This window comes from Octopus bimaculoides, chromosome 12, assembly GCF_046866305.1.
Source record: "Octopus bimaculoides isolate indiv1 chromosome 12, ASM4686630v1, whole genome shotgun sequence".
In the NCBI taxonomy this organism is placed as follows: Eukaryota; Metazoa; Mollusca; class Cephalopoda; order Octopoda; family Octopodidae; genus Octopus; species Octopus bimaculoides.
The window spans coordinates 64,464,020-64,473,386 of NC_142939.1; the positions used below are offsets into that span (position 1 = coordinate 64,464,020).

Sequence of the window (9,367 nt, forward strand, 5' to 3'; positions counted from 1 at the left end):
GCACGTTGTTAGCGAATGCCCGAAATTGGTACAAGGCGGATACAAACGGCGCCATGACAGTGTGGAAAAAATGATCCATTGGAAGCTCTGTGGAAATCACGGCCTACAAAGAGCAAAGATGTGGAATTGCAAAATCCTGTGGGATGCAATGATCCAGTACGATCACCCGACAAGAAATTGGAAACCGGATATTGTTGTGAGTAAAAGACAAAGAACATGTATGATAATCTACATAGCATGTCCCAGTGACAACAGGATCGATGTGAAAGAAGAAGAAAAAATAAACAACTATGATGATTTGAAATAGGAAATACGAAGGTTGTGGTCAATGAAGAGAGTAGATGTGATACCAATAGTAATTAGTGCACTTCTATCGACTCCACTATTTGACTAGTTACTTATGTAATACTCCGAAAGAACAAAAAGCAAAGTCGACCTCGGTGACATTTGAACTCAAAACATAAAGCCGGAACAAATGCCGGTAACGAGTCTCGTAGCTTGTTGCCTGATAAAGTTGGCCTCAACGGAATTTGAAACTCAGAATCTAAAAAAAAAAAAGAAAAGAAAAAGAAAAAAAACAAAACAAACACTGTTAAATTAGTTTTCCGACACTGAAACGAAACTGCCAACCAATCCGCCACCCTAAGGATGATAATAATATAATGAAGGTCTCTCCTGTCGTAGACGATATATGAGTGTTTAGCTTTTTTGCCGAATGCCCTGCACAAGCGATTCGTTTCTAGTGATCAAATGTGTGTGCCGTACATTAGTTCACTTCTTCCATCAAATCAACGTTACCTGAACAGGTGCACCGTTTAAATCAGGTGTCGAAGTGATCACATAGCAACGTGAGATGAAGTGGTTTGCTCAAGAACACAACACCCACCCGATCTGGGAATTGAAACCACGATCTCGCGATCGTGAGTGCAACATCCCAGCCACTTGGCCATGCAACCTAATAATAATGATAATAATAATAACAACAACAGCAACAATAATAATCTTCAATTCGATATCACATTGTATATTTAGAGTCATTATATTTATTTATTCAATAAATTTGGGTTTTGTTTTTTTTATATATATATTTGTTGTAATTTTCCTTGTAAATTGAAATTGTTTATTAGTTTGTGATTCCGTCGTGTTTTTTTGGGGCGTTTAGGTCCTGCTTTGATGGTCTCCATTTCATTTCGAATGCGATCTTTACTTCTTCCTCTTCACGCAGGAAATGACGTTCCAAATACACGGATCGTTCTTCTTGTCATCTGATCCATCTGAAGGAAAGGCATCTCGGCTGTCACGCAACAGTCGGTTCATTAAGTCCCTTTTGCGTGTAATCATGAACTGTAGAAATAAATAAAAGAAAGAAAAAAGAGAGCAACTTAGTAAAATTGGAATGAAACACAGACAAAGGAATTCTTACAACGTAAACAACAAAATTTTCGCTGGTAAAAACAAAAGTTCTGAAATAAATGGAGAAATTCAAAAGACCGTCTGTCATATTTACAGATGTAAGTTTGTGTTTCATGTGCAGCTTTTGACTTTTTCCATCCAAACGTTTTTTTCCTTTTTAACATAATATTTTTACCATTGTTTGTAGCTTTATTTACTTCGAATTTTACCGTTAAAAAGAATTTGCTTCACGTCTCTCGAAGTTTGTAAATACTTATAACGCATGCATCCTGAAATGTTCGCTGGTCAGAAGGAAGCTTCTAAAATAGATGGCGATTTGGACTGCTGTAGTATAGCGGCAAAACATCTACCACGTTTAAAGAAGATATGGGTTCGAGTCCTATGTGAGACTAGGTAGAGCATTTATTGTAAAAAAACAAAGACTTAGAATAACAAGTGAATCACTGACTACAACACATTGTATATATAGATGTTTTCGATCTAGTTTGGATTCTTTGCCATCAAATTTGATTGCAAAGAATTCAAATTTGATGGCAAAGAATCCAAACTAGATCGATAACATATATATATATATATATAGATAGATAGATAGATAGATAGATAGATAGATAAATAGATAGATAGATAGATATATGTGTGTATTTATGTATGCATGTATGTATGTATGTGTGTGTATGTTTGTGTGTCTGTGTTTGTCCCCCGACCATCGCTTGACAACCGACAACTGGTTGTCGGTTGGCAACTGGTGTTTACATCTCCGTAACTTAGCGGTTCGGCAATATAGACCGATATAATTATTACTAGGCATGCAAAGAATAAGTCCTGGGGTCGATTAGTTCGACTAAATGCAATGCTTCAGCATGGCCGAAGTCAAATGACTGAAATAATTAAAAGAAAAAAAAAGTTCTAAGTTACTAGAAATATGGAAAATTTGAATATTGTGAAATTTTACCGATTCTTTAAAACACGGAATTTTTGTTGTGAGTTTGCGTATAATTTGGATACACCTAAATTCTATCATTTATTTTTGCTTATTGGAAACGCTTCGTCCTATTAACACGAAGACATCTTGTTTGCAGAAACACAGTCGTGTCCTGAAAGGTTTGTTTTATTTTATTTATTCTGACTACACACACACACTCGTACGCACAAGCACACACAAACACACAAGCACACACAGACACACACACGTATATGCGAGTGTATGCATGTATTTGTATGTATGCGTGCGCATACGTGCGTGTGTGTGTGTGTGTGTGTATTTATAGTAGGGAACATCGGTTCCCTCTCCTTGTGTCAATGATAGAAATCAATATATTTCAAATTCCTTTCTTTATATATTTATTTGCTCACACGCCCATACACACGCACACACACACACACACACACACACACACACACACACACACACACACACACATACATACACATTTCCTCACTCATTATCTATCTATCTATTTTTCTCTCTCTCTCCCTCCGGCTATTTTCCTTATTTTGTTGTCTTATTCTCTTAATCATATGATTCCAGAAACTAATGAATTTATTGCATTATCATTATCATCATCATCATTATTATTATTATTATTATTATTATTATTATTATTATTGTTGTTGTTGTTGTTGTTGTTGTTTGCGCAGAGGCGGCACCATAGCCAATGATGATTATCCAATGAGCGGTTATGGCAAGTTGAAATTAATATTGTTAATATTATTATTAATATTACTATTTAAATAGAGGGAAATCGGTTTCCATCATCATCGCCATCATCATCCTCATCACGACGACGACGACGACCACCACCACCACCACCACAACCGCAACTATCCACCACACCCACAACTATGTCCACTATTACCACCACCACCACTACCACAACCATCATCATCATCATCATCATCATCATTAGCACCATCACTAAAATTTCAATAATAAACCCTCGTTTAATGACTTGCCTAAGTAATCAAAGTTCGTTGATACACGTCATAAATACGCCATTGAAATGTAATGCATCTTGCTTGGTTGCTTGTTTCTATTTCATTTTCGTTTTGTTCATTTTTATTTTTGCTTTTCGTTACACCGTTTTGCTTCTTTCATATAATGAGGAATTCAAATGAGGACCTTTGCGTGTTGTTTATAGATTTCGTTTTCTGTTTATCCTTCTTTTACTTTCCCCGTGTACATTATTAAAAACGAATAGGTTACGCGTTTCCTTTCAGCATTGATAACAACAATGAACAATAATAATTATTTCTCCTGGAAGCACAAGGCCTCAAATTTAGGGGAAGGGATTAAGTCGATTACATCGATCCCAGTGCGTAACTGGTACTTATACAATCGACCCCGAAAGGATGAAAGGCAATGTTGACCTCGGTGGAATTTGAACTCAGAACGTAAAAACAAATGAAATACCGTAAGCATTTCACCCGGCGTGCTAACGATTCTTTTTACTCTAGGTACAAGGCCCCAAATTTTGGGGAAGGAGGCCAGTCGATTAGATCGACCCTAGTATGCAACTGGTACTTAATTTATCGACCCCGAAAGGATGAAAGGCAATGTCGACGTCGGCGAAAATTGAACTCGGAACGTAGCGACAGACGAAATACCGCTAAGCGCTTCGTCCGGCGTGCTAACGATTCTGCCGGTTCGTCGCCTTACAACAATAAATAATAATAAAATAATCCTTTTTAGTCTAAGGCACAAGGATTGAAATTTGGGGGAGGGGGATAGTAAATTACATCGACCCAGTGTTTTACTGGTACTTAATTTGTCAAGCCCGAAAGGATGAAAGGCAAAGTTGACCTCAGTGAAATTTGAACTCAGAACGTAAAGACACGAAATTTCGTAAAGTCAACATCTGCGGGATTCGAACTCAGAACGCAAAGAATGGGAAACATTTTGTCCGACAGCTAAGCATTTTGTCCGACACTTTAACGATTAATAATGACAGAACTTCCCCAATAACCAGAATTTTAACCATCTGCTATTTCTAAGGAATTTAATATTCCTGCGCGCTACAGGCAGCGAGCTGGCAGAAATGTTAGCACGCCGTTAGGTATTTTATCTGCCGCTACGTTCTGAGTTCAAATTCCGCCGAGGTCGACTTTACCTTTCATCCTTTCGGGGTCGATTAAATAAGTATCAGTTACGTACTGGAGTCGATATAATCGACTTAATCCGTTTGTCTGTCCTTGTTTGTCCCTTCTGTGTGTAGCCCCTTGTGGGCAGTAAAGAAATAAGAAACTTTAGCATGCCGGGATAAATGCTTAGCAGTATTTCGTCTGTCTTTATGTTCTGAGTTCAAATTCCACCGAGCTCGACTTTGCTCTTCATCCTTTTGGGGGGGTCGATAAATTAAATACCAGTTGTGTACTGGGTGGATCTAATTGACTGACCCTCTCCCCTCAAATTTCGAGCCTTGTGCCTAGAGTAGAAAAGAATATTCCTGTGTGCTGTATCCGCTGCAATTGTTGTTTGTACACAGGTCATCTCTGATTCGGCACACTTTTGACCAATGACATCTCAGCTATGAACCAACCAGCCAGTATTTTCAGGTTTAAGCGGTATGCACGACTTTGTAAGCACAGATAGCTGAATGGTAAAGACGTTCGCTTCGTAACCGCTATGTCTCCGGTTTGTCCCACAGCGCGGTATTTTGTGTAAAGTTCATTTTCTATTCTTCTGAAATAGCCCATTACCTCTGAATGAAAATTGGTAAACAGAAACAGTATAGAAGACCCTCCGGTATATTGTATACGTATTTCTAAAGGCACAGCTTACCTAACAAACCGAATCCTTCTGATCTTGCCCGAGAATTACCTTATTGGTATACGTTTTAGCGGAATACTCAGAAATAATTGCACGTAAATTCAGGAGGAGGTAATTCAGTTGATCAAAAAGCTGAATCCTATTCATGCAACGACAAAGATCCTCCACCATCATGATTACATTATCCAAAGTTTTGTTAAGGTTATTTCTACAAATAGAACTTATAACCAGCACTGACGTTTGCTACAACGTTTCGTATCGAGACGTCAGGTGTAAACAGACATTGTGATCGAAGACGAAAGTGGGTAAAGAGTGTATATGCCATATTTCGGGGGTTGTTGCTCCTACCTCAGCACTCATCTAACACATTCTTGCCTCCGAACACATTGCTTATATAGCCACCGCATATAGCAGTGCTAGGTTATTGGATATACCAATCTATATATTAAATGCATTCCTACAGACGGTAGGATGTGGTCTGGAGGAGATTTTGTTGCTTTTTCTAGCACGCCGAGTAGCCACCTACACGCACCTTTGTGTATTTATGGTTTTATGTATTTTGTGTGTGTGTACATGCGTATTCGTATGACTTTCTTTACATGTGTTCGTCTGTGTTGATGTCTCAGTCTCTGCGCATGTATGTTTCTGCCTTAGTATGTGTGTACGTGTGTGTCTTCCTTGACACAAACAAGCACACCCTTGCACATTCATACACACACAGATACAAACACACACACACACACACACACACACACACACACACACACACACACATTACATTTTATTATACTGATTTCAATTTTTGGCACAAGTCCAACAATTTCCACCCTAGTGTTCAACTGGTACTTACTTTATCTACCCCGAATGAACGAAAGGCAAAGTCGACCCCGGTGGCATTTGAACACAGACCGTGAAGTCGAAAGAACTGCCGCTAAGCATTTTCCCCGGCGCGGTAATGATTCTGCCAGCTAGCCACCTTTACATTATATCATATCATATCATATCGTATATACTATCATTCTATCACGACCATCATTATATTGCATTATTTAATTGTGCTAGACGTGAATTAATTAAATTTCACCGTGTTCTTTGTTGAAACGCTTTGTACCAAAGAAGAATTTTGGTTATATACAATCTATCCCGACTACATGCTTCCGAGTTTAGTTCCATTGCGTGATACCTTGGGCAGATGACTTCTGCTATAGCCTTGGGCCGACCTAAACTTTGTGAGTGGATTCAGTGGACAGAAACTGAAAGAAGCCCTTTGTGTGTGCGCGTGTGTGTGACTAATGACATACATACGTAGATGAACCGATGCACGCATCAATAAGAAGTAACATAATCCCTGATCTTTTCAATAGCCAATAATTACTAATCGATATTGGAATATTCTAAGCGGCAACACACAGAGGAGCAGAGGAGCAAAATACACACACACACACACACACATTAAAATGGAGTAGTTTTGTTGAAGCATTGAATGGTAGAAATATACGATAACAACACACATTTTTTTCTCTCTGTAGTTTGCATTACATCTCGCATTGTTCCGGCGTTACACAAATCTTTTTAAAAATACATGTATATATATATATATATATATATATATATATATATATACATACATACATACACATACATACATATATTATATACTATATATATATATATATACTTGTATATATATATATATATATATATATATATATATATATATATATATACTTGTATAAATATATGTAAATATATATATATATATATATATATATATATATATATATATATATATGTATGTATATATATATACTTGTATAAATATATGTATATATATATATATATATATATATATATATATATATATATATATATATATATATGTATGTATATATATATACTTGTATAAATATATGTAAATATATATATATATATATATATATATATATATATATATATATATATGTATGTATATATATATACTTGTATAAATATATGTAAATATATATATATATATATATATATATATATATATATATATATATATATATATATATATATATATATATATATATATATATATATGTATGTATGTATATATATATATACTTGTATAAATATATGTAAATATATATATATATATATATATATGTATACCGGTAAATATATATACATATGTGTGTGTGTGTCTCAGTGTGTGTATGTATGCATATATGTATATATATATATAGATAGACACACACACGCATGTATATAAGATGAGGGGAAATTTTCCCACATCGCTGTATACATGAAAGAAATGTCTATAATCAGAAAATGGTGCGTGTGATAAATGATAAATGGAAGCTTAGTTTTCAACCTTACACATTATATTTCTATATTATATATCTCACGTACCCGTTCTGAGAAATCCCCATTTTCTAGTCCTATGACATTAAACTCGATAAGAAGTCGTGTAGTAGCAGTAGCAGCAGCAATAGTAGTAGTAGTAGTAATAGTAGTAAGGGGTTAGAAATTTTGGCAAATCTTCCCGGCGTCGGTGTTGTTGACACAGTATTTCGATGGGTTCACACGTAAAAAAAAATGTAGGGTGGAAATGGTCCTATATTAGGTGCTCACATAAATTCGTTCGTTTCCCCTCCGCCACTCTTGTTCATTCTAATCATTTCCAATGCTATCAGAAAAATATTTTCATCGTCGTGTTTTATAGCTTCCTTTTTTTTTTTATTATCTCCATGACTTCTGTACAACTTTTCTTCATTGTTTCTGAGATATAAATACATTTTACTTCTTTTCTGGCGCATAAACGACTGAGTGATAAGTAGAAAAACAAACAAACAAAAACAAAAAAAAATCACAAACGGATTTATCTATTACTATTACCCAGCAGCGCCATAAAATACCATGAAGTGGACTGCTGCGCATTTGTTAGATAAATATAACGTGTATATATATATATATATATATATATATATATATATATATGTATATAATTTTTATGCGCCCTTTTTAAAGCCGAGCCAGGTTCATGGGCCCGGTTCCCCGGTTTCTATGGCGTATGTGTGCCTCCCGCCCCAGCTGGACGAGACGCCAGTCCATTGCAGCGTTACTCAAGAAACAAGAAGAAAGAGTGAGAGAAAGTTGTGGCCAAAGAGTACAACAGGGGTCGCCACTACCCACTGCCGGAGCCTCGTGGAGCTTTAGGTGTTTTCGCTCAATAAACACACACAGCGCCCGGTCTGGGAATCGAAACCGCGACCTTCCGACCGCGAGTCTGCTGCCCTAACCACTGGGCCATTGCGCCTCTGTGTGTGTGTGTGTGTGTGTGTGTGTGTGTGTGTGTGTGTGTGTGTGTACATATATATATATATATATAGATAGATAGACAGATAGATAGATATACATATATATATATATATATATATATATATATATATATATATATATATATATATATATATATATATATGTATATACACATAGATACACACACACGGACACACACACACGCACACACATGCACACACACACACACACACACACACACACACACACACACACACACACACACACACACACACACACACACACACACACACACACACACACATATATATATATATAAGTTAAAAACCGCCGATAGCTCTTATTTGCTGGATTTTCCTGAAAATGAGACAAACAAATAAAAAGAAATTAAACGAGCAATGGATTTTGAAAAATCTTTTTTTTTTTTACTTCCTTATATCCTTGAGCAAGACATTTATTTCCTATTGCTCCAGTCCACTCAGCTGGCAAAAATAAGTTGGACCTGTATTTCAAAGGGCCAGCCGTGTCACGTTCTGTGTCACACTGAATCTCCCTGAGATCTACGCTAATCCGTGGAGTGCTCAGCCCCTTGTACGTTAATTTGAGGAGAAGGATTTTCCGTTGATCGGATCAACTGGGACCCTCGTCGTCGTAACCGACGGAATACCAGTTAGTTTTGAAGGAAAGGGACTCTATCCACGGCCTTTGTAGGCTCCGCTTAGACTGGTAAGATTGAAGCCGTTTTCGGGGTCTATTTCATAAATAGGGGAGAGGAAGAAGTTTGTACTGGATGCAAGAATTGCAACACACTAAGGAACGTAAAAGAAAAAAACTAAACTTGCTATCTTCAGTTCGGTTCTCTTGTCTACTCTTACCTGTGATCAA

The 9,367-nt window shown here is 36.5% G+C and overlaps 1 long non-coding RNA gene across 1 annotated transcript in view; it reads right to left on the minus strand.

Annotated features, from left to right (window-relative positions):
- Positions 1 to 1,003: 1,003 nt before the first annotated feature.
- Positions 1,004 to 9,367, minus strand: part of LOC149133127 (uncharacterized) — a 19,752-nt gene continuing 11,388 nt past the window's right edge. The window contains exon 2 of the long non-coding RNA XR_016243887.1: positions 1,004 to 1,344. This is a non-coding gene — a long non-coding RNA (uncharacterized LOC149133127). The remainder of the gene's footprint in view (positions 1,345 to 9,367) is intronic.